Below are 26,005 nucleotides of genomic sequence, written 5' to 3'. Positions count from 1 at the left end.
CCTTAAGCTGGCCATTTTGCTTCTGGCTTCTACAGATTCCACATTTTTCCTATCCAGCCAGCACAACAAGCAGTTTAGCTTCCCTTGCCTGGGATTTCTGAAAATGCTCAGCACTGACCTGACTGATCTCACTGTAACCAATATCGAGTGTGCTCTGTTTTCCTCTTCCTTTTATTCTGGAGAGGATGGAGCACCCACAAATAGCAGATCATCTGCAAAATTAAGGCACAGTTATTCCAGTAGCTGACACGCTGCTCCATGAATGCTGGCTATGTACAGCAAATGTAATCCCGGTTTATCTTCTACAAAATCTTTAGCACGTTGTTTCTGGGAGTTCAAGTTATAACTGCTATGATTTGTGAGTGTATAATTCAAGGAAACAGTTCTATTATTCCATCCAGTTCGGAGTCTTGGAGGAAAAACATCTTCCTGAAGCTTTCAGTCCTTCTACAGGGAAGTGAGTAACAATTGCCTGGAATTATCTATTAGCAAGCATTTTAACCCTCCCCAGGTCTGGCAATATTGCTGCTGGTATATAGCATAAATTCCTTGGGAATTAGCCTTTTTTTCTTTTAGTAAATCTCAGCTGAGGCACCCCCACCAACCCAGCCAGCTTTACCGAGCTTGGATTCAGGGTGTCAGTAAAGACCCATCTAGACAACTCAGTTTCGGAACTGCCGGCCTCTCCTTGGAGATCACCAGAAGAAAAAAAAGATTGTAAGAACAATGAAAACATTAACAACACGAGACAGATTTTCAAATGGCAGAATCGTTGTTTACCAAAATATATATTTCGATTTTAAGCAAGGATTCTCTTAAATGCTGGCTTTCAGGCTTTTTCCCAATTCTATGGACCCAGGGGGGCAGTGTCCATTGAAGGCTATGCTACAGCAAATTCAAGCACACAAGCCCAAAACAAGAAGTCCTGGTTTTTTCCTTTTAAGCTCCAGAGAGGCCAATAAGAAATCCACAGACCTCAAGTGATTCTGCTAACCACAGCAGAAAGTATCTGCTGTGGAGTAACATTAGCAGAAGTCTGCCTACAGTTCATGAGTTTCGTCAAGAGTGACTTTTTTCCCAGATGCTCTTTTCGAGAAGTCTCACAAAATCTTTGGTGCAATTTCCTGTTATTTGCAGGATGCAAGGCAAAAAAATGGGCATTTTAGTCGAGGCACACATAGCCAAAGCCCTCTATTCAGAGTCTAGCTCAACTGAAATTGTTGTTAAACTGATGGTGACAGGACCAGGATCCAGCAAGTGCTTCTGAAAAGCCCAGTTTCCATGACAGGGAAACTGGAGAAGCAGTAAATGTTGTCATTTCTGAGTGTTCTGGATGCTGACTGGAGCTCAAGTGTTGCATTTTTACTACACAGCATGAGGATACACTTCGCAGATGAGCACAAACAACCTCCACACATCTCTTCATCAAGATGTGCACTTAAATACTTATTTACAGCTGCTAACAATCTCATTTTCCAAATGCTCTCAAAAGAAGTTGAAAGGCTCCTCAGCTGTGACTTGGATGTCAAAAATGGTATTTGGAGGAGTCTCAGTTGTTCTCTGAGGGAGAGCAGAGGTTCTTTACTGACTTACCCTATGCAGATGATTGAATCAGAGGACTAAAAGTGGATTTTTGCTCTCTCAGAAGCTGGGCAGTGGTTGCCTTGGCTTGCACTAGCAGCTTCTGGGTACCTGGTCCCACATGTGAGCAGGTAAATAATTGACAGATGGTTTTCTTTATGCAGCTAAGTAATAACTTTCAACATTATGTCAGGAGAGATTAGGGAGCAGGGGAAAAATGCACTGAAGAAAGTTGGGGCTTAAACTTTTTACCCGGCATCCCCCCCGTGCCAACCACAGCCAGGGGCGCCCAAAGGTGCTCGTTAGAGAGGGTGTTTACAGGTGAGCCATTATCGGGTACTGATGTAAAATACTGCTCTGGAAAATCACATTTAATAAGCTCCAGCTGCCTGGGAAATTACAAGCAAAATTCCTGCAGCAAAGAGTCGATCTGAAAACAAGCAGTAGTAGGGCTGGAACAAAGGAGCTGAGCTTGAAAAACAGAGCTGTGACTGAGTCAAGCTGCAGTTTGGAAGGGATATCAGATGGATGTTTTCCTAGCTTTGCTTTTATGCAGAGATTTGCTCCTGCCAGCACAAGGAGCTGCTGAGACCACAGCCTGTCTTCTTTTGCCTTTGTATTTCTACGTGTGCCCCCAGACTTTGCTGCCATGAGATCATAGGCCGTGTTTCTGGGCTGGCTTAGAAAATGCAGCAGTTTGCAGAGGTGTAATAATGTGTTTTATTTCAAAACAGAACTTAAAACAGAAATAGAAACACAAACAGTAGGGCCTGGCAGCCCCTCTTCCCTCCCACTCCCAAAAGCTGGTTGTCCTGCTTCCCCTCCCAATTTTCTGTTGGCTTGGTGCCTCCCCAGCTGGCAAAAACGGCGGTGATTAAACCTTTCTTCCTAAGGCCAAATGGGAGCAAGACCTCGCTGGCTTCTTCCCTCTGATGGCACAAAACACCACCAGGGCTGCAGGGCTGGTGCTGCCCTGTGACAGGCACCCATTGCCTTCATCCTCTGCTTGCAGAAGAGCCTCCACCCTGTGCTAGCCCTCCTTCAGTAAAATAAAATAAAATAAAATAAAATAAAATAAAATAAAATAAAATAAAATAAAATAGCAAAGTAAGTGCAGCCTACCTGACCTCAACAGCTCTATCTTTTCACCTTGTGGAAGAGAAATCTGGATTTCCTTGTTCATTTAAGGAGGACTCAAAGGGACTGTCAGTGGCAGAAGAGGGCAGAGAGAGCCACACTCGCTTTAAGTGAACTGGTTTGGGTACCAGAAGCAGCACAGCTCTGTACAGGATAATTCACTCTTGTTCTTTCCAGCCCAGTGGAAACAGAACCTGCCTTCTCTCACATTTTCTTTTCAGGAGGCCTGGCACATCTGGGGCTATCATAAGCTCAGACTTCATCTGTTCTGTGACAGGATTCCAGTAAGCGTTGCCCGTGGATAGTGAGCTTTCTTAAAATGCTTTCCCAGGGCAGGATAGCAATTTTGGCCATGCACCTTCATTTCCATTATTTTCCACGGTTGCATAAAAAATTTTAGACCAGAGGTGTGTTTAGTTTAGAGGGCCAGTGGTGTTTGGAAAGGAACCTTCCCCATCTTAGAAAAAGGCTTTTTGTTAGTCCCACAGAATCCACTGGAGTAACAGACTTGCATCTTCCATCAAAGCTGATTAACGATGTTTTATTGTGGTTGTACACCAGCAAATCATGAATGCAGTTTCCATCCTATCACCCATGAGCACAGCTTTCTAGTTGTTCATGACCCTCACGACCAAATTTTACTGGATCAAAATTGTGCCTTCTGTTTACTTTTGAGTATCAGGAAACTGGCATGGCTTACTTGTGCTTCAAAATGCATAACTGGGCCCTACATCCCAACAACAACACTGCATGTTTATGGTGATGGTTGGACATACAGGCAGTAGATTTTGAGTGTACTGGTGAAATGCTAAAAGCAGATTAAGTATGCAGAAAACTTCAAGAGTAGCTTTGAAGTTGTGACAATAACCATTTTCAAACGGAGTCAAAATTTCCATTATGTTTCTTGGCTTGGTCCCACTTCAGGAGGCTGGATCTTGCATGCTTGGTACAACTTGCTAATCAGTTTTTTCTGTTTTATCCGAAGTACTTTTCACTTTGGGGGCAGTTGTGAAGCAAAATAGAAACAAGGAACAGCACAGCCCAAAGACATTTAAGGTAGCCAGGAACAGTGCACTCTTGGTGGCAAGGCTGTCCTGAGACATGAGCAGAGCTGGCTTTTTTGTTTCCCTGTTTGTCCTCACCAAGGCTAAATAATACTTTCTAAAATTCTCTTAGGGCTTTATAAGCTTGTTTAATCTGTCACTCCTCAAGGTGACCCTCTCATTGTCAAACCCAACCTGATGGGAATGTTAGGTGCTTGCTCAATCTGTGAAATGTGTTCCAGCCAATCATTTTTCAGAATATTTCACTAAAATTTCCTATGCCATCCAGTCACTTTACATCTTTTCCCCCAATTTTCCCCTGGCAGCAGGAGCAGAGTTGGGACTGCCAGCAGTGGTGAGGCTTTTTGGGATTAAAAACATATTTTACAGACTGCAGAGAGTTGAGGGGGGCATAGGCTACAAATGACTTTTTTTTTGCTGATTCAAGTTAGCAAATTGGTAGAGCTGTGGGTTTCCATAAACTTGACCTGAACTGAGTCCCTCCAAGCTATTTCTTACTCCTGCGTCTTGTCCTATGTTTTCTTTCAATAGCTGGGCATTCTCTTCCAGCCAAGGGGGTAAAAAAAGAGGAAAACCATCAAGTACATTTCCCTTTTCAGTGTGTAGGAGGGTAATAGTGGAACTGCCCAGTGGCAGCAGCACGTGGCCACCCAAACCCTCAGGTCCATATGATGGCACAGCTGATGATGTGGACGAAGGCAGAGGCAATCCCAGCCTCTCCTGAGCCCAAGGTCGCTGGGTTGGGGAGCAGAATGGTCTAAAAGCTCCCCCACACCACCTCCCCAGACAGCCTGGCCAAAGGGCAGGTCAGGCTGAGACAGTTCATTCCCTTCTCCTTGATCTTTCTCTTTTCCTTGATCTCCCAGACTTCACAGGAAGCCTTTGAAGCAGTGCAAATAAGGGCAGGAGCCGCTGCCTTAGGTTTAGATCCTCACAAATTGCATCCATCTTTCACCCAGCCCAAGATGTTCTGTTGAACAATAGATGCAGATACTGGAGGCTCCTTAAGGCCCTTTTCTCCAAGCCCCAAGCTGGAGCATATCCAGGTTTTCAAAGGCTGGACATCATTTAGCCAATGTGCATCCTCCAGAGCATCTCTGAGGCAGACATTTGGCCTGCTAGCCTTAATATTCCTTGAAGATTTCAGACATATGATTCTTGCTCATTTTTCAAATGTGCTTCAGATTTAGTCTGAAGGAAGAAAATCCAACTTCTTCCGTTCTCCAGGAAAATGTTACAAAACTAGTTGCCCTTCCAGACCCATTTCATGTTTCTTTGCACTTTTTTGTTAAAAGTGGGAGAAAAAGACTGTGAGAAAACAGGGCTGCATCTGATTTCCATTCATCTGAGAGGATATGTTTCAAATGTTGCACAGCATTTTCTAACATAATAGAACAAACTAATAATCTTTTGCATTCATCTTAAGAATTTATTGCAAGTGCCAAGTGATAACTTGGACATGGATTAGGCCATCAGCATCAGAAAAGAAATTCAAAAGTCTGGGTGGGAGATTTTGAAGGGCAATTGAGATTTATAATATGTGATTTATAAATTGTGATTTATTCTCTGCAATTTATGAATTGCTATTTACAATCTGTGGCTATTCCTTTATTTTGTACTTTGTTTTGCTCAGGTATCTTCATCTTGTTCAGTTTGCATTTAATACATGTCATGAAGCCATTTGTTTATTTGCAAAATTTGCTGAAAACCTCTAAGTGGAAACAGCGTTATGGTACTTATGAATTATGACATTAGATCTTCAGAGCTCATGCAACAGAAGTACTAAGGGAACTTAAAAGAACACATGGCAAAAGCACAAGCCCAGTTCTCTCTGTGCTGAGTTTCAATTTTGCAGTGTTTCCCTGTAGCTGCACCAGCCACCAGGCGAGTGTTGAGAATCAGTTTCATCCTGTGCCTGAGCTCCTGACTGCCTGTTCATTTTCTGATCCAGCAAAGGGCTGTCCTTGGGGCACTTGGGGGATGGAACAGGCTCCTTAAGAGATGTCACAGCCTAGAGGGGTGATTACTGCAGCAGAGCTCACCTATCCCTTCAGGTGACTGCAGTGCCTGGGCTGAGGTGGGAAGGGGGAGGGAGACACTGAGAGACCACGGTGGCTCCCAGGCAATAGGACAAGAGGACACAGCATTAAGCTGCACCAAGGGAGGTTTAGGCTGAACATCAGGAGGAATTTCTTCAGAGAAAGGGTGATTGGGCATTGGAATGGGCTGCCCGGGGAGGCGGTGGAGCCACGGTCCCTGGAGGTGTTGCAGGAAAGACTGGATGTGGCACTCAGTGGTGCCAGTGGTTGACAAGGTGGTGTTGGGTCACAGGTTGGACTCGATGTTCTCAAAGGTCTTTTCCAACTCGGTTAATTCTGTGATTCTGCAATTCTGTGTCTGCACTTGCTCCCAGGAGCAGCATCTCCTCACAGCCCAGCCCCACCCGGCACCTGCGGGACACAGGGGTGAACCCGGCCGCGCCAGAGCCATTACACACACTCAAAATACAACAGCAGCTCGTGGCATGAACCTTGTCTCCCTAAATGATTTTGTTTGGGTGTATAACACAGCCCTGGCCAGGGTGCCGCTGCTGCCAAGCCCTTGCCCTCCCCGTCCACCACTCAGCCTCCAACAAAAGTAATGCCAGTGCTGTTGGAAGTAGGATGTCATAGTGCAGCATGCACATACATAGGATCCCTTTAGATTCTGGTTTATATCTGCAGTGAGAACCTTGGCAGCTGTAAAAATATATTTTGGTCTGGTCACTAAGCTAAAGATTTTTTTCCCCCTAATTTCATACACAGTTACTAAAAGAGTCAGGGCTTTTGGCAGTGACATTGCACAGTTCTGTCAGCTAATCCCTCCCCCCATACACAACTTTAAAAATTATTAATGAAAATCCACCCCGGCCTGTATGATTAATACATTTAAACAATTTGAAAATGGACATGCTTTTCATTGTTGTCTGCTTTACAATGGGACGCTTCATCAGAATGGAAGAAAGTGGAAAGTTAACAGGGCCAGAACGTTAATTACGTACATCTGAGCCCCCCAAGCTCAGTAACCAGCTACAAGTACAAGCATCTGGAAGTGACAAACAGATTTTTACAAGGCATTACACCGAATTTATCCCATATTAGTGGCTGGATATATCAGCGTGTCTATAGCAGCTCCTTAATTTTGGTTGAACACAGTGCTCTGCATTTACTGCCTGCACTCCTGGGCAAGTGGTGCTTGGCAGCAAGTAGGATTTGATCCTGGGGTATTCCCACAGGATCACCAATGTGGAAGAGACCTTCAAAATCACCTACTCCAACCATTAACCAGCACCACCGTATCCACCCCAAAACCATGTCCCCACGTGCCACATCCAGACACCTCTTGTGACTCCACCACCTCCCTAGGCAATTTATTCCAATGCCTGACCACTCTTTCAGTCCTTGACAACCCTTTCAGTGAATAGCTTTTTCCCAATATCCAATCTAAAACTCCTCTGGTGTTTCCTCTTGTCCTGTCACTTGTTACGTGGGAGAAGAGCCTGACATCTCCTGAGGTAGTTTAGAGTGAGATGTCCCCTGCTGGCAACAGACAGGGTCCATCTGCCTTAAAGAGGGAAAGGATCTTTGTGCAGGAGTTAGCAGGGCTGATGGAAAGAGCTTTGCACTAGAGTTGAGGGAAGAAAGAGATAAAACCGGACCTGCTAGAGATAAGCCAGGCCACGGACACCATGATCTGAGGCGTCTTTTCCAACTATTATTCTACAATCAAAAAACCCAAAATTCTGCCACTGACACCAGGCTCAAAGGGTCTTCCTGTTTCTTCTCTCATTCCTTGCCACAAGAAGACAGAGAGGAGCACTCTTTACACTCCAGATCCCTTAACAAGTCATCCCAAGGTACTGAAGTCTCTTGACTGACCTCAGACTTCTTGTAGGAACTCCATTATTGTCCAGCTGGAATATCAGTAATGAATAGTAATCAGAGGTCTGCACCAGGGTTGGGAAGATTTATCTTCATTATCTTCACATCTTTAACCTGGGCCCCACGGAGACAGCAAACATCCCCACCAAGTGGGTCCAGTTTGCATAAGTGCCCTCCTGTTCCCTCGGGAGAGAGTCCCCTATGACCAATAACCAGTCTTTTTCCTTTCTGGAAGCAGCTTTGAAGAGGGACATAAGCTGACACCTCCATACCAGAGAACCACTGTCATCATCACTGCTCAGTTCCACTGGCACCTGCTGTCCAAGGGCACCTTGTGATGGCCTCTGTCATCCAAGGGAACAGGCAGGAGCACTTTGAAGCAACTCAAGTGTGAATACACTGGGAGTAGAAAAGTATCAGTGAAACCAAACCTTCTCTCTGCAACACACACACACAAAATAAGCAGTTTTATCCTGTTACTGTAATAGGAAGTTATCAATTACCTGTGGGTTTTGGGATGTGTTAGGTGGGGAGGTGGGGCAGTCACAAAGGAGACATGTCTGCTGTGCTGGGCAGGGACTTGTCACCCCTGTCCCCTCTCCCTCAAGTGTGTTCAGCCATGTGGAGACAGGCTGGAGAATTCTGTGCATTCTATCTGCCTGCTGGGAGTGTCCCAGGGAAGGCAGGGAGTGTCATTCCAGTCCTCACCCTCGGGCTCCTTCCTGTGATGCAGAGCCCTCTGGCCCCAGCCCTGGTTAGTGTAGCACTGGCAACCTCTCCTTGTCATTGCAAAGGCATTTCTGTGGATGTAAATGGGCTTTTTGTAGGCATATCTAGAGCTATCCAAGGCTTTAGGTGCCCAAAATAAGACTTTAGCACCTCACACTCAACACTCATCCCCAGCACCCACAGCTCTGTGCACAGAAGTGTACAAATGTACTTAAGTCTGTGCTCCAGGGTGTGACCAGCAGTGCCCCTGGACTGTGCTGCTCAGTGCCTGCCTCAATCCTAGGCCCTATCATGACCACAGATGTGGCATTTTTCTACAGATTTCACACAAATGGCTCGATTCATTCAGCCATCACTGAGCAGCCCCTTGAATGATGCTCTGTATGAGATGCTGTGGTCAGGGTGGCTTTCCTTCCGAGCCCAGAGGGTGACAGGGTGGCGTGACTCCTGCTTCAACAATGCCTGCATTCCTCTGGGGAGTATGGGGGGGTCTGACTTCAGCTTCTGGGGCTGGAGGGCTAGACACAGATTTCTCTCCTCCAAGTGTCAAACTCCTTGAGCTGTCCTGAGAGGGGAAGGTCATTCCCAGCCTTCCTACTCAGCCTACTGCACATGACTCCCAGCCATGAAAGATGCATTTAGCTGGAGTCACTGGGGGCACAGTTTCCTTCCCAGCTGTGAGAGCAGTCACCACTAGAGATGTGAGTCCGCATTCCTTGGGCAAAGGAGAAAACTGACCTCTCCTCAGTGGGTGCCTCAGCCACTGGGGTTTGCACAACCAGCCCGTCGCTGCACTCCTGGGCAGCCACTTCTGATGAAAGACATGGTCCTAGTGAGGTCCTTCAGATGTGAAAGAACTGGCAGCTGATTTCAGGAGACTCCCAGGTTCTAATGAAATAAATAATAAAAATAAATAATAATTTTAAAGTATAATAATTAATAACAATGAATAATGAAAAATAGATTAAATAATAAAAGATAATTTAAACGTACTAATGCGTAACATTTTCAAACTGATTGCTATCAGGTGTGCAATGTAAACTATATTAAGACACATAACTTAAAGTTTCCCTTTCCTGACTTCTTGTGGTTTTAATACAGCAGAAGGATGGCTGGAGCTTTAAGGAATCTCTCTTTTTTAACTGTAATGTATTAAAGAGACATTAATATGTCAATGCAGCATTAAGGAGATGAGCATTTAAAAGTCATGCATTGCTCCTGTTCAATTAAACCTGTTGTGTGACAGCAGAAACCTTTTCTTCCTCCTCTTGCCTCCCAGATTGACACTTGTTGTCAATTTAGTGACACTCTTAGAAACCCTACAGCATACACAAGAACTTGTACACACCAGCTGTAGAAACTGAGTAGCTCAATCCAGGGCTGAAAATATTGTTATGATTTTCATTACTTTTCATTGGATACTTTTGAGTAATTTGAAGAATCAGCACTGAAGTGAACCAAGCTGTGAGGTGTGAATGCCAGTGTGGGAGTGCATGGGAATGCTGGGAGGTTGGCTCCAGTAAGGATGGATATTCTGCAGCTTGGGGCAGCCAGTCCACCAGACAGTTGGAGGCTGTAGGTCAACACTGAGCTCTGTTTGTTGTTCTTCAGAAAAGACAAATGTCTCTTCCACTAGTGTTTTCCTCCTTTAGTATCCAGCCATCTGGTACCACAAAAAATAAAGTACTATTCAGAGCAGTATCTGTGCAAACAACAGATAAAGCAAATGCCAAACCAAGATGCTTTAGCGGTGCCGACATCTCCAGACCAGAAAGGGAGGACTAGGCCAGAGGCAGAAAATCTGTCTCATCTTTCCACCGCATGACATTCAGGGAAGTAAATGAATCTAGGTACTTTAATGTCATCAGGTTTTTAGGTTTTGAGCATTTGTTGCAGGATGTGCTTTCAGGAAATGAAGAAAACTGCACAAAAGCCCCACAGGATGAAGCTCTCTCTAGACTCACACAAATATGTAGATCAGAATGTCCTTGCATTTAGAAATGGACTTGCAGGGAACACAGGTCCTTTTTCCTCAGCTGCCTTACCTGAAAAAAAATTTATCCCAAGTGAACTGTCTGAAGGATGAACTCTGACAACTGGTGCCAATTGCTCCTCCTGACTTTGGCATTACAATGAATACTCATCATGTCTGGATACTCTGGAATTTTTAAGTGAGCATAGATTGTCCTCCAAAAATTTCAAACCCTTGCTTTCTTTGGACTACATACACAAATCACATCTACAGTGTGTGAGGACAAGCTACAACTAGAAAAGTCTTATCATTTGGGGGCTGTAGAGTGAAAGTCACTTGAACTTTCTTTTGATTAAAGAGGAAGCTTGAAGCTATGAATATGGGTAAATTTATCAGTCCTTCTTTCCAGTTTCCTGGAGCTGGACTGGGGTCTGGGATGTTTACACTTCATACTTTGCCTACAGACCTCCTCCTGGAGTTATCAAAGGGCCCTTGCCACAAGAAGCAGAGTTTAATCTTGGTTTTCCATATGTAATCTTGGCACCGTGGGATGGTACAGTACAAGAAATTACATCAGTGGTGTGCTAGGGCAGGTTTTGTGCTTTGCTTTGGGGTCAGTCTGCAGGTACCTGGTCTTCTGTCAAAGCTCATGGTGTGGCCTGCCCTAAGAAGAGAGGTGACTGTGGCAGTGACCTCTGTGGCACGGGGTAGAGGAAGTCACATCCACTTTGATTTCTGTGGTCACTTTATTGGCTGTTAAAGCCAAACAACACATGCCCATGGAGCATACAGCATTTATCTGCACGAGATATTGGGGCCCTGGTAAAAAAAAACAAAGCTGCATCAGAATACAAACAAAAGGCTCCCCTAAATCCTCTGAACACCAAGACTCTTCTGCAGTGCAGCCAGCCAGCTAAGAGGTGAAGTTCAGAGGGTCTGGGCTTGGGGGTTCTACCTCTTGGATGCTTGAGGGATGTAAGGGAGAGGGGGCAGAGAGGTGAGGTGTGTAATGAGACTCACAGACTTTAGATTGGCCTCCATATGGGATTTGTTTAAAAATGCCACACACAGTTCCCATCTACCAACACAGAAGATGCTAAGGACAGTAGAGCTACAGGTTCTGGCAGTGCTGGACCCTACTTGCTCAAAGCAGGTCTTGTGGTAAGCAGTGACAGCGACAGGGACATCGGCAGTGGCTTTATCAATAGATGACTCCACTGCTTTAAACCCTTAGGCTGCAGGCAAAGGTAGCAGCACCGTCAGGGTGCAGTGTCTTGGCTCTAGGGAGGTTTTAGGCTCTCCTCCAGGAAACACGCCTAGTTGGGTACTTTATCCAAACAAGTAGAAAGCACAGCAAGGAAAGCACGGGAACAAAGGAGAGCAGCAGCCATAAACCGCTGACCTGCAGTGGCTGTGACAAAGGCCAGAGTGGCTGTGACAGAGGCTGCAGTGGTTCACATCCCTGTGGATCTCATGGCAAAGAGAAAGCCCCAGTCTGTGTTAGAGATCCACACAAACCTGTGACTCGTCCTGCCACCTTTCCAGAGGGGCACAAGCCAAAACCACTGGCCCCATTTGCACCCTGCCCAAGGAGCTGTGCCAAATGCCAGCCAGTGGCAAGGGCAGTGATGCTGCTGAACAGCTACAAGGAGCCCATTGTCCCCTGGCCACTTCCCCTTCAGCAACTGAGCCGGCTCTTACACGTCTGGGAGCCACTGGGGAGTGAGCTGGGGCAGGACAGCTTTGCAGCAGGTGGTACCACCTGTGCTGCCTAATCCCATCCAAGCTCACAGCCATCACCCCGCTGCAGGGGTGGTGCCGTGAGTCAGAGCCACAGGGCAGGCAAGCTGCAGCCCTGGCTACAAGCAGAGCATTTACACACTGGAGCTGTGCCTCTCAGGCAGTTGATGAATGTCAGGGTGAGACAGATGCCCACCCTGTTAGTCCTTCTCTTGTTGGGAAGTGCAGTTGGGATGCTGCTGGCAGGCAAGGAGCTGACATTTGGGAACATGGAGCTGTGCACACTCCCCACTGAGTCACCCACAGCAGGGACTCCGTGCCAGCTTCCACACAGAGACTGGACTTGGAAGGAGGCTTCCTTGGAGAAAGTCCATGCTGCAAACTATCAAGACAACAGGCATAAAGGACACTTGGAAGAGGAAGTGTCAGGGTCCCTTACCCCCTGCCGTGGGGTCTTGGGAGAGGGTCCCTGGGGGGGAGACACGGGGTTTCCCTGCCCCTGGTCAGCCTCATTCCCCACTGGTTGTTTTGTGTTCCCCTGCACAGGCAAGGACCCTCAGGTCCCATGATTGCCGCAGTTCCTCGGCAGAGCTCCGGCCATGCGGCTGGAGAAATAAACATCTCTGAAACATCTACCAAGAATCTGTCCATATATATTTCTTTTCCACGGGCCTCGTTGTCTGATATGCGTGTTGCAGTATCCCCACTGTAACAAATGGTAGAGAATGCAGGCAGAACGATCCCCGATCCCTAAGGACAGAAAATTTGTGAGTAAAAACCACTCTAGATCTCTCTCTTCTCGCCTTGGTTTGGATATTCTCTCTGGACTATGGAAGAATCGTGGGAAATATGGCTCTCTGAGTCACAGAAAGAAATGTATCTTGAAGTTAAAGGAATCCTTGAACAACAAAACAGGAAAGTATTTGTTCCAGGAGATCTACAACATTTTTTTAACTGGCTTTTCAAAAATTTCTTTTATATTTCTTGAGACTTACTTTTTGATATTGATCCTCCTGGAACTAGTCACGGGTGTTTTTGGGACGAGATCTTGCGGGAGATGAAAGATCAAACAAAACATGCACTAGTGATAGAACCTCTCTGTGCATCCCTTGTAATCAGCGAAGCTCTTGAGGAGCATTTGTATGGTCCCATTACCCCTAAAGTAAAGGATGGCCGTAATCCCATGGCCGAGACCGTGCAGTTGCCATCCCAGGAGCTCATGACTGCAGCCGTGCCGGCGGAGGTGCCTGCGCTGGATGCGCCCGGCCCCCTCGGGAGCGCGCGCCTTATCGCGGACCCCATCCCTGTCTCGGGGTCCCCGGCCACGCGGCCGCGAGTGAGGGAGCGATGCCGCAGGCGCAGCAGGTGCTGTGGGCCACGTGCAGCAGAGAGGCAGCCCCCAGGAGCAGCCAGGAACCGGGGCTCGGCGTGGCAGGCCGCTCTGAGCACACGGCTCGGAAAGCTCTGTGGAGGGAGAAGCGGCGGTTTCCACAGCGACACGAGAAGCCGCGCAGCGCAGTGCCGAGCTGAAACGGGGCTGCACCCAAAGCAGCGTGGAGTTGGCGGAGCGGAACCACTCACAGGGCACGGAGCCAGCAGCGATGGCAACGCGGGGCCGCGCAGAGCCCGGACACGCGCCGGAGCTGCGCTCCTCGGAGAGCGTGGAGCAGCTGCAACGTGGGGGCCCAGCCAAGATGTCAAGAGTCGGCAAGGCGGCGGCCACGCGGGACCAGCAGCCACGACGAACACGCAAGCACATGATAGGAGAAGTAGCAACGAAAATCACAGGAACTGTGAAATGGTACAATGTCAAAAACAACTATGGATTTATAACACGAGATGATACAGGGGAAGATCTATTCATCCACAGAACTGCCATTAAAAGGAATAACCCTAAAAATTACCTGCAAAGTGTAGGAGATGGAGAAGTTGTACAGTTTGATATAGTGCAAGGAAAGAAGGGTTTACAAGCAGCGAATGTTACTGGGCCTGGGGGTATTCCAGTCAAAGGCAGCCGTTATGCACAAAATTATAAACAATATCCATCCCAGCAACCTCCCTACTCACAACCTACTTCCCCCTTTTACCCTATACCCAATATGAACCCTTTCCTAAGTTTACCCCATCCCCAGTTTATTCCTAATCCGTTTTTCACCCCATGACTTCCCTATAATGTTCCCTTTCCCTACAACCCCTCTCCAATGCTGAGGGGGGGATGAAAAGGTGGAGGGAAGAAATTAACTACTGTTGTTTAGAGTTCCAACAGGTACAAATGGAAGAAACCCTCTCCTGTCTTAGTTTCCCCACAAAGCATGCCCAGAGAGTCCTGTCTCCCTTCTGTCAGCCTTAAGATGTTCCAGAGAATCTGTTTGGACATTTAAAGACTCAGGAGGGTGGCTTGTTTTGTTTTGAAACGGTTCTTGTTATGTTTATCCAGTTGTTTTCAATGTTAAGTTTTAAATCTCTTTTTGTTAAAAATAAACGGGTGAAGTGTTGGGGCTCCTCCCTCCTGCCGTGTAGCCCTGGGAGAGGGGTCCTGGGAGGGAGGCACGGGGTTTCCCTGCCCCTGCTCAGGCTCGTTCCCATTGGTTGGTTTGTGTTCCCTGCGCGGGCAAGGACCCTCGGGTCCCGTGATTGCCTCAGTTCCTCGGCAGAGCTCCGGCCATGCGGCTGGAGAAATAAACATCTCTGAAACATCTACCAAGAATCTGTCCATATATATTTCTTTTCCACGGGCCTTGTTGTCTGATATGCGTGTTGCAGTATCCCCGCTGTAACAAGGAAGCACTTCTTAGCAGTGTTATCTGTGTGTGTATCCAGTTCAAACTAATTCTCCAACAGTTTCCTGCACTGCGCCCTGACTACTGAAAAATACGTACAAGGGCCCAGTCGCTGAAAGGCTTGGGCAGCACTACACTGCTTCAGGGAATTAGGAATCACTGGAAAAGGTGTTCTTATTTAGCAGCTGGTAAGAACTAATAGGAGTCTGGACATCAGTATTTCACACAAATGGCTCTGAAACAGTGCTGCGGTCTCCTGCCAGATGCATTGATTCCTCAGGGCCAGAGTAAGAAAAGGCGCAGTTTTAAATAACTGGTGATAGAGACATTTCAAAGAGCAGAGGAAAGGAGTGCCTCTGGAGGAATTGGACACAGGAGTGCCCATGCTGGATATCAGCATTTGTCCCTCTCACTGAACAGTATCCAGCTCAGAGAGACTGTGTGCCACTTCTGAAAGCTCAACAAAAGATAACTGAGAGAAGCAAGCTATTCTCACTACTTCATTGGGCAGGAGTCTTCACTTCCACTGGGAAAATTTAGATAAGCTCGAAAACTCCTACACTCATCCAGGAGAAAACAGAAGACTTTAGATGGGTGAGAAAGAGCTTTTCCATCCTGCCAAGTTTTTTCAAGCTTCCATCAAATTTCCCTCACTCATGAAACTGAGACCTTTGGAAATGTTGCATGGCAAAAAAGAAACCCAGACCCCAGAATAATCAGCAGGTCTGAAACTAGGGCTGTCAGCTGGGACATGGGAGGCCAAATTCAGCTCCCCACGTTCCCAGCCTGCTGGGGAGTTGAGGCTCCCCAGTATTCTTGGCTGGCAGCCTTGGGGGGAGGTTGTTATTTCCGAGCAATGAGGGGTCCCTCGGAGATGGCCTCTAGGTTCCCAGCGCCCCTGGAAACTGCCAAAAAGCTTGGATTTCAGGGCAGCTGGTTCTGTCAGTGCAGCTGCAAGGAGAAGGTAGCTTTTGCACCCCATTATCTTTAGGAAATGTGCTTATAAATGAAGTCAGCTCTAAGACCTGGATCCACCTCTGATTCCTGGATTAGAAAAGGGCGTTATCAAAAACAAAAGTTGGCAAAATGTTCTGACCACTTGCAAACAATTTCAGTCTTTAAGACATAGGAGGTTTGAAAGGACTGTCTTTGTTGCTGGTTTTTCACTTCATGGCATAAAATATTGATGGATCCAAGTGAGCACAGGGGAATTAGTAGAGTCTAAACATGACACTGAGAAAAGACCAGAAAAAAATATGCAGCTCATTTGTTTAATGGGATTTCAGCGAGCAACATGAACATCAAAATCAGATGTGTGCATTTTACCCTGTCCCAGGACATGCACCTGCAAGAAGCATTCACAGGGATGCAGATGTCATGGGTGGGGGTTGGTATATTGTTTCCCAGCGGTTTGGAACATCTTCCCATTCCAGGCCACTGCCTATGCCTTTTAATTTCATCATAAATTAAAGCACAGACATTCACCAGGGCCACGTAGGCTCAGAAGGAGGATAGACGAAATCCTTTGCTATTCAAATTATTCCAAAACAAATCAAATAGATTTTGCTAAATTGATGATGACTTATGAATGGAAATGATAAGAGTTAGCTTCTCTGGAGAACTGTGATAGTAGTAAAACTGGTATCACAAAAGAATAAAAATTTAAAAGGGCCCACTTGCTCCTTCAAAACATCACCCCCATCAGTGGGTTTGAGGGACACTCATCCCATTTGAGCCTGCCCCTATTCCATGTCCATCAGTGAGTCCGGGCTCATTTAGTCCTAATCCATCCCAGCCGCACACATGGCTGAGAGGTCTTTTAGATTCCAATGTCTGGGTTTCAACGTTGCTGCATGACTTTCCCATTAAGGAGTGGGGATAAGTCCAGCTCATCTGCTGGGAGGGCCTGGCCTTTGCTGGCCACTCCCTGGCAGAGTGGGACAAGCCGTGTCTTGCCTTCTTTGGAAATCCCAGCCATCCTCAGGCACAACAGGGTGAAATAAGGACACTTTGCTTTATCTTTAAATTTCCTTGTTTTCTTGGGTAGCGGCCAGACCCTTTGTTTTTTGAATATAGTTGTTTGTGGTTTAATTTCCTTTGGGTCTTGTTTTTTTGGGTTTGGGGTGGTTGGGCTTTTTTAAGTATTATTATACGAGCAAAAACTCAGCTGCTCCCTGGAATTGCATAAGAAGAGGGACGAGATGCAGCGCAAAATGTGGATGGAACTAAATGGTTTTCGCATGAGATCTTACAAGGTTGTACAGCAGATCTCGCACGCCAACTGGGAAATTACTGTGTGCCTCCACTATAGCCTGTCCCTAATGGCATTGACGGTTTAAGCTGTACAAGCAAAAGCCAGAGGAAACAGGCTGCTCTTTATTTGCCCTTGTTCTGCCAGACTGTGTTGAGGGCCCAGAACAGGACATCACCTTGAGGACTGCCTGAGCTGCAGCCTCAGACATGTCTAGGTGAGTCCATGCTTGCATCTGATCCTCTGTTAAGTCATTGAGGGTGAGATCTTTTCTTGGAAAAGACCCTGCAAACAGATCATCTTAAATAAATCTTGGGAATATCTGAGAAGGAACCCAGGCTGCAGCTGCTTCAATCTTATCAGTGTCTTTTAGTATCTGCAGGAAGGAGCCAGAGGATGCACCAAGTTCTTCTTAGAGATGCTAAGCAGTAGGACAAGAGGAATGGGCAGAAACTTATGTACAGAAAGTTCCACCTGAAGAAAGAACTTCTTCCCTGGCCAGTGCCCGAGCCCTGAACAGATTATCCAGAGAGGGTGTGGAGTCTCCTCACTGGAGATATTCCAGACCCCTCTGGACACAATCCTGTGCTGTGTGCTCTGACCCTGCTGGAGCAGGGAGGTGGGATCAGATGACCCACTGCGGTCTCTTCCATCCTGACCCATCCTGTGATTCTGGGAAGCCTTGACCCCCTTGTTTCCACCCTTGCACCACCTTATTGCACTGTGCCAGCACAACTGTTGATGGGGCCGTGCAGTAGAGCAGGTCAGGGAATAGATCCTGCTGAATAATAACCATTTTTGTTTTCTGAACTATCTTTAACTTGCATCAGTTTCCTCTATCCGTTTCCTGTGTAGCCACACAGCTACGTGGGCCCACAGTGTGACAGGCAGAAAAAAGTGCCCACAAGTGCAGGAGCAGAGAAAAAGAGCTGCTGAAGTTGGTTCATGAAGTTTTCATGCTGAATATTCACCTCAGCCTTGGAAAGGATCTGGTTTTGAATGGCACCCAGTGGCACACCTCATTAGCAGGCAAAGTCATTGTCATTTACACAAGACAGTCATCACAAAACAGTCATTTGCATCTGCACATGTATCAAAAACATGCTTCACTGGCATAACTGTACAAGTGAGTTGTGTCCTGTTGAGGGCGGATAGTTTTGAAAAAGATTCAAGTGTGACATGCAAAAGTCAACTCTGATTATCTCAAGAGAAATGAAACAGAAGGACAAAAAGAAAACCTCTGACAAACAAATTTCATTATAGCATTCCTCTCAGTCAGTTTTACAAACTGATAGTCCTGCACCACAGGCCTTAGAGAAGGCAAAAACTCCCATGGATCTCAAAGAGAAGTGTTACAGAAGTTCAGTTTACAAGAACCATGCCAGAACAATATGAAAATCACTTTTCCCACCACTGAAATGCAGCCACCTCCAGCATGGGATCTGCCAGATTTTTAACAGCTCACAACTTGGGCCAGAGAAGACGTTTCCTTTCCACAGCTGAGATTACTGTGCAAATAAGACCTTATTACATAAAGTACGAACACCATGCCCTCTCCATCTGTGCAGATGTGAAACAGAGAGGGAGCCCAAGTCCTTCAGCTCTGGGAATGGAAGCTGCTCCAGTGACACTGGGTTGCCCCTCCTGTATAAAGGCAAATCACCCTGGCTTTTGGGCTTGAAAAGGTTTGCAGGTCTGTTGTCCCTACTGAACCAAGGTGTTGCCATTGTGCAACCCCTTTCCCACAGGCCTGCTCCTTCTAGGAAGGAAGCCAAGTTGCATTTGGAGGTGTTAAGATCTAAATCCTGGGGGGAAACTTGAGAGCAGAGAAGGGGGCCAGACTGGATGGACAGCATCCAGACAAAAAGAAAATGCCAGGTATTGCTAAGAAAGAAAAAGCCTGGGTTTGGCAATCCTCCCTGTCCTCTGGATGTCTGTGCCTCTGTTAAACACAGCTGCATTGCTGTACCCACGGCAGCAAATGACTTTTGCTTTTGCTTCCCATTGGTATCAAAATGTTCCTGAGCTGGAGATGGGTCTGTATCCCCGAGGGTCTCATGGTCCTCCAGGAGACACATTCCCTTTGCCACCCTCCTGCTGACAACCCTCCAAGGCCTGGCTGCCTACACCTGAGGGGTCAGTGAGGCTGCCTGGCAGTGACACAGCAACCCCCCTGCTCACCAGGGCAGATCTCTGCTCCTTCAGCCTTCGCCATCCCCCCTCTCAAAGGCGTGACCATGGAATTTCCACTTCCAGTGAGAAAACATCAAGTCCCTGTGCTAAGATTTCACCAGCAAATAATGCCCACCCTCCTTTTCTCCTTTCTTTGTTCTTCTGCTTCTCCTCTCCTCTTCCTCCTCTTTCCTCCTCAAATATCTAAAAGGAGCTTCTGCTCTTTTTCCTGGGAGGCAGCAAAGAAATCAAACGCCCGTGAGTTTCAGTAGGCAGCGTATCATATGAATCATTTTGCACAAGAGATAAAAGCTCACCAGAGTTATCCAGCAAGCAGGCATTTTCTCCATGCACCCATGTGTCTGTCTACATGTGCTAATGTGCGTTTCCTGAGAACTGCCTGCAAATAGGCAGATGCCTTTGGGAGCATAACCCTCCGTGCCTTTATCCTGTTGGGTTAGTACAGAAGCCAGATGAATCTGTGTGTTCCTCACTGGAGCAATTGAAATTGAACCCAAGAGATACTGAGAGAGCCTTTTGGTGGAAAAACACAGGCTTTTGAAGCCTCCCAGCCTAGAAAATCCCCTGGCCACTGGGAGAGCTGCTCGGAGCACTGCAAAGTCATCGTCCCCTTACAGGAAATATGTTATTTTCTTTCCGGGGAGGGGAAAGGGGAAGTGTGTGCTGTGGTCAGGATTAACCCTGCCTGTGCTGCCCCGGCTCCCCTGGGCTTGGCAGGGCCCTGGGTTGTGCCTGCGTGGTGCCTCCCATAGCTGCTTGGGCTGCCCTCCCCTCCTGCTCCCCAAAACCCTCTCTCCCCACTGCGGTGTGGCATCAGGATGGATGGCCCGAGTCTCAGAAATGCTCTGTTTTCAGAGAATGGGGTGGCATATTCCCAAGCCATGCAGCATCCACACCTCTCCATCCCAGCACACGCGGGCCGGGCAGGGAAGGGCAGGGCAGGGCTGCTTGCCTGTTGCTGGTGATTTTAACCAAACCTGCCAAATTTAACAGCACCACTGCCCTGGAATAGAGGCAGTGCCCATCCTGTGTCCCTGCCTTGCAGTTTGGAAGAGGAAAAGCGTATTCAGGAAAGCCCAGACCAGGAGGGACAGAGGCTGCCTGCGTTCAGGTTCTGTTCTTATGGCCTCTCGATGTAAACACAAAGCAGAGGTTGCACTGGGGCAGAAGGCACAGGGCAGGACAGAACATATGCTCTCAGCACAGCTGAATTCTCCTCCATGCTCAGTGGCATCTTCCTCTGCAGTCGGACTCACTGATGGGTTAAAAGCTGGAACTGAGCCTCTTCTCCCAGTGTTTGCTTCCCCATGCCTCCCAGGCTTCTTTGTTTTAAACCAAAGGCTCCAAAGAGTCAAAGTTAATATTTGCCCAGCATTTCCACTACATGAAGTACCCATATAAAGCACCCATGTAAGTATGGTAATTAAAAGGTGGCATGCTCTTGCCTTGTTTGAAGACCATATAACTCCTCACTAGGAAGGTAGAAGAAGAAAGGTGACAACTGGGGGTATTTCTTGACTTCCTAGGGATTTCTCCAGTTGCCCTGACATTTTTAATCTCCTTTTTTCCCAAGCTATATATCTCTTTCATCCCTTCACATTCTATCTCTCTTTTTTTTCTTCTTCAGTGACCCGTAAATGTATTGGTAAACACTGGGTCAATTCCAAAGCTATCAGGAAAGGTGAAAATTAGATGAGTGACTTGTTAATCATCTCCTGGGGTTTAGCTGTACCCTGTGGAAAACTGTTGCTTCTGCTTAGAAAGCTGGCAAGGTGAGACCCAATTTCAGGCTTTCAGAGATGTCCAATCTCCTTTGTGAAGAAACAGGCAGTAAGAAACCTGGAGAGATGAGTCCTTGCTTAAGTTTAATTATCAAGGAAACCATACTCCATCCCTGGCCTTTGGGAGGCTGTTGGGTTTTTTCTCATCCCCGCAGTACTGACTAAGCCGTGTTTTGTGGGCAGCCTCCCCACACTGGGTTTGTTTTCTTTTGGCAGTCCCGATCCTGTTGGCTGACTAGGGAGCCTGGGCCCCTTTATTTGTGCTAAAATGGCAGAGGGGGAAGGGAGGGGAGGGAATTTGCATCAATGGTAAATCACGATAAACCCTCCCTGCTACTGCCTGCTATTCTTGCCCTATGCACATTGTCCTGCAAACCTTTATAGGGTGGGGGGCTGAACCCCACAGAGCCACCAGGCTCCACAAAGACCCAGCTTTGCAAAGCCACCATCCGAGCCCTGCCTGCTCCCACAGGTGGCCTGTTGCAGGATCCCCACTGCAACATAGTGGGGATCCTGCAACAGTGGCCAGATCCAATTTTAGCTGAATCCAGGAGATGGCCAGGCAGCTCAGAGGAGCTGGCAAAGCTGCAAGGGTGAAACAGCCTCAAAGATTTTTGTTGCAGAACTCAGTTGTTTCAGTCTTAACTTCGAGCCCATTCACCAGAGCTCAGTGCCTGGCAGAATCGGGCCTATCTTTTCAAAAGCAGTGTGTTTTGCCAGCGTTTCATGGTCAGTGTATACAGAGGGGGAAAAGGGAAATCCTGCAGTGGGGTGAAATGCAGAGAGAGGCTATTACCAAAATATGTAGTAATGTGGGGGTTTTTTTGGGGGGGAGGGTGTGTGTTGATTTTTGTTTTGAACGTTGAAGAAATAAACTGAGCAAGCTGTTTACCACATGAAACAAAGCCGGACCGGGATATTTTCAGACCACTAAACTCGGATTTCAGACAGCCAACTTGGATTGACATACTGGATGAGCTACAGCCGATTGGCATGGAGAAGGGAGCAAAATATGCATCTGTCCTGGTGCCAACTTAGGCTAGGCTGCCGTTTTGTTTGGTGTCTAGAGAGCTGGTTTTCGTAATTAAACCAGCCTTCAAACCCTTTTTAAATAAAGCTGAAGAAAAGAGGAACTGAAAGGGATTCCTCTCGAGCGTATGCACACTGCTCTAGCAACTCCTGCAGCCGTTTCTGTGCAGTCCCTGAAAATGTTTCTTTTTTTCTTTTTTTCTTTCTTTTTAATACTTCCCTAGAAATACACACACACACACACACACACACACAGCATGCACAGCGTGGCAGGACAGGGACAGAGAGGAGCTGTCACCCTGGGCTGACCTAGGGAAACACATCCATCAGGGAATTTCATCCCCAAAATCACAGGGCCTCCCCCAATTGTTTAGCAGCAGCAGCGGCAGGTCACTGTACCTGTGCACAAAACCATTGCAGCCAGGCCACCTGAATGGAGTACAAGACACTCTGTTCTGTACCAGGAAAGGGCTGGGGGGAGGGGGGGGGGGGAGAAGGAGTGGCTTGTTTGGGATTTTTCCTTTTGTTTTTTGTTCCCCCCCACACCCTGCCAAGTCACTTTGATTATACTTGCCTGGTGGCCTATGAATTGAATCCTAAACATTATTCCTGTTGCAGAGGACACAGCTCTGGTGTGGGGGAGGATTGAGTCACATTCAGAATTTGGTCAGGCAAATAAAAATGTCATTTTAAATCCTGAACAACAGTTGAAAATTGTAGCCAGTTGCTAAAGCCTGAGTGGAAAGGCCAGGCAAGTAACTTGTGCCTGGGCCCATCGAGGTGGGTGGGAGGTTGGGCACCCCCCAGCAGTCACCCCAAGGTGTCCCAGAGCCCCCTCTCAGCCTGTAAGATGTGGCAAAGGGCCAGGAGTTTTTGCCTCTCTAAAAACTGCACAAATCTAGTGTAATTGCACACTTTGTCATGCCGTGTTGTTGGTTTAAGTCACAGATGCTTGGGATTCAGGCTTTTATTTGCCGTTGTTGCTGAGCTGATTTAAAATAAAAAGGCAATTATGAATGGAACAGTGGAGTGGGGAGGGTTCCCTTATCTTTATCAATTTTCTTCCATTTTAATAAAAACTTTAACTTTTTTTTAACTCCTTAGAAAAGGGTTTGGTTAAAATACACACACTTTTAGTAAAAGACTTTTAAAAAAATCCAAGGCTGGAAATTTAGGGTGTTAACTTAGCTTTAAAAAGGAAAGAGGAAAATTCTGAGTACCTTTTATATCACTAAAAAGAAATCATTAAGCAGTATAATTCAGTGAAAAACACTTACAGAAATATTTTTCAACCCTTCTATTGTTTTATTTTAGGATTGCATATCCAGAGCTGGTGATTTACCATTTCGAATGACTAGCATGTATGAAAAAAGTTGTGCAGCAAAACAAAATCTCATTAAGTCCCTTGCAAAGGCATTCTTTGCAAAGACGTAGGAAGCGGTTTAGTGAAAATCGCCAGCTGAATTTCTCCACCCAGGATTCTGGTCACGAGGAATGCAGGTGGAGTCTCTGAGGACGAAGCACAGTTAGAATCAGTTTTGAGGGTCAGTATTCGTGGCAATCTGCAGGACTCCGTGCTCGGCTCCGAGAGCTGGAATTTGCTTCGTGCTGTTTCCAAAACTCCCTGCCATGCCTAACAGCAGTGGCCACTGGGATGTGGCTTTCACAACAAACAGTCTGACTTCCCAGCAAACCACCTTACTCTGGGAAGGGCAGACACTGAAGAGGGCTTGCCCCCTTGCTTTCAGAAATTTTGCACCTCTGCTTTCTCAGTGCAGTGTGATTTTCCTGCTGGCTTGTTTCCACCTCAGGATTTTTTTTCACTCCCCACTCACACAGATCTCCTGCCAAAGTCCAGTTCCTATCTCGACAGTCTGGGCTGCAGCAAAATGGCAGGACCCTGTGACAGATGACAGGAACATTTGTGTTGAGGAGGATGACTGGGCAGCTATGGCTGAGGAGATTTGCAAAGCTAATAACTCACCAAATTGCTGGCAACACTTCAAGTAAGCACTGCCTGTTGTCAGAGCTGCGCTTTTCTGAAATCTCCACTCTCCTGAAGAGAGGAGGGCTGCGGCTGCAGCCTCGCCAAGGACATCGCTTCTGTGGGACCACGACCTTTAAGTGACAGGGTTTGAATGTTGGCACTGCCAGTATTTTGTCTGGTACATATTTAGGGTGAGTTGTGCTGGGTGGTGGCTCAGAAGCTCGGAGTGCACAAAGCAGTTGTGGGGACAGACACCATCTAGCACCAGCTTCCAGCTCTGGAGGGGCAAGGACCACGACTAAGGTGTGTGGGGAACAGATAGGAAGGCATGGGGCACCCTGCAGTGACAATGAGCTTCCTTCAGAGTTAGGCCGGGTGTTGCAGTCCCTCCAGCAGCTTTGCAGAGTGATGTGCAAGCACCAGCCCCCACCTGGTGTTTCATTAAAGCTATGCATTGCCAGGACAGCATTTGTTTCATGCTTCTGGGAACCGAGGTGCCCTCCTGACAACTTGTGAGATGGTTGAAGGGGAGCAGGTGGGGGAGAGGGAAGGAAGGAAGGTACTGAGAAGATAGTGGACTGCCCCCAGACCTCCCTTCCATCTAGGGGAATTATCAGCATTCAAGTGACCACTTTGGTCACCTTAGATAAGTACATACTCTGCTAGTCTGTAAGAAGGGTGAATACAGACTGTAAAATGACTCAGATCGGATGGCAAGGCTGTGTGTTAAGATGGAAATGGCCTTACAGCATCATCTGAGTCAAAGTCTAAGCTGACACTGAGGAAGATTTGCCACAATCCCTGTGCTTGTGCTCCCAGAGACACTGTGTTTGTCCCAGGCAGCAGCACTGCTCAGCACAGAGCCCTCCCCAGCACAGCTTCACCTCATGACTGTCTGGGAGCTCAGAAGCATTTGCAGCTGACCTTCCAAAAGCAGGTTTCCTTTAGAGCCAGAAGACCCATTCCTGCTTTTGGCTGCTTTTCTCTGAGTCCCCATTCAGTGTGAAAGCCCAGCTCCCAGCCCAGCTCACACGATGGCTGCGAGCACAACACAGACCTTGGGGTGGCTGCATATTTGGACCTTGCTGCTGGGGGACCAGAGCTGCGCTAAGCCTGCAGCTGTCCCCTGGCCACTGCCACTCAATCAGCCCCTTGTCACTGGCCTGGGGAGCAGGCAGGAGGTGGGAAGAGAGTGAAGAAAAGAGAAGGAGAGAAAGAAAAACCCCATATCCAGCCATTGGTGCAAGGGAAAAGCTGGCTTCCTTAAGTCCCTGCCTAAAAAATCTGTGAAAATAAACCCTTGCTATGTGCTCATGGTGAGCACTGCAAAAACTGATGGACTTGTGTACTTCTAAGAATTGGATATTAGGGGTTTTTCACAGGAAATAGATCTGTGCACACTTTTTAGGTGAATGGCAGGGTGTGCGAGTAGAAGCTTCTGTGTGCATAATAGCTGCCTGCATTGAGCACGCCATGGAACATTTTGCTCACAGAAAGACCAGTTTATGCATAAAACAGCCCAGAGATAACACATTTCACATAGTAAGGACCTTTTATGTTCCCTCAACAGTCCTTTGGCTGGCACACTTGAAAATACCAGGCGTCTCACAATCAACAACACCTCTTGGCACTAAAACGTCCTGAACCCAACCAAAACTCTTTTTTTGATGATCAGTTGGACAACTATAAACTTGTGGGAACTGTTCTGATGTCTTGCCAGGAACAGATAGTTTTTCTTTACTTGCTGATCTCTTTGATATTGTATTGGAATATCAAGACCTTTTTTTTCTCAGGAGGGCTTTGAGAAAAACAGGTCTTGTTTTTGGACTCTCACAATGTGT

At 47.1% G+C, this 26,005-nt stretch overlaps 1 protein-coding gene across 2 annotated transcripts in view; it reads left to right on the top strand.

The window, feature by feature from the left end:
* Positions 1 to 26,005, top strand: part of LOC116443092 (potassium voltage-gated channel subfamily KQT member 1-like) — a 429,428-nt gene that overhangs the window by 383,818 nt on the left and 19,605 nt on the right. The window lies entirely within an intron of this gene.

The sequence above is a fragment of the Corvus moneduloides genome, chromosome 4 (assembly GCF_009650955.1).
Source record: "Corvus moneduloides isolate bCorMon1 chromosome 4, bCorMon1.pri, whole genome shotgun sequence".
Lineage (NCBI taxonomy): Eukaryota > Metazoa > Chordata > Aves > Passeriformes > Corvidae > Corvus > Corvus moneduloides.
This window is presented reverse-complemented; position numbering and strand designations above follow the sequence as displayed.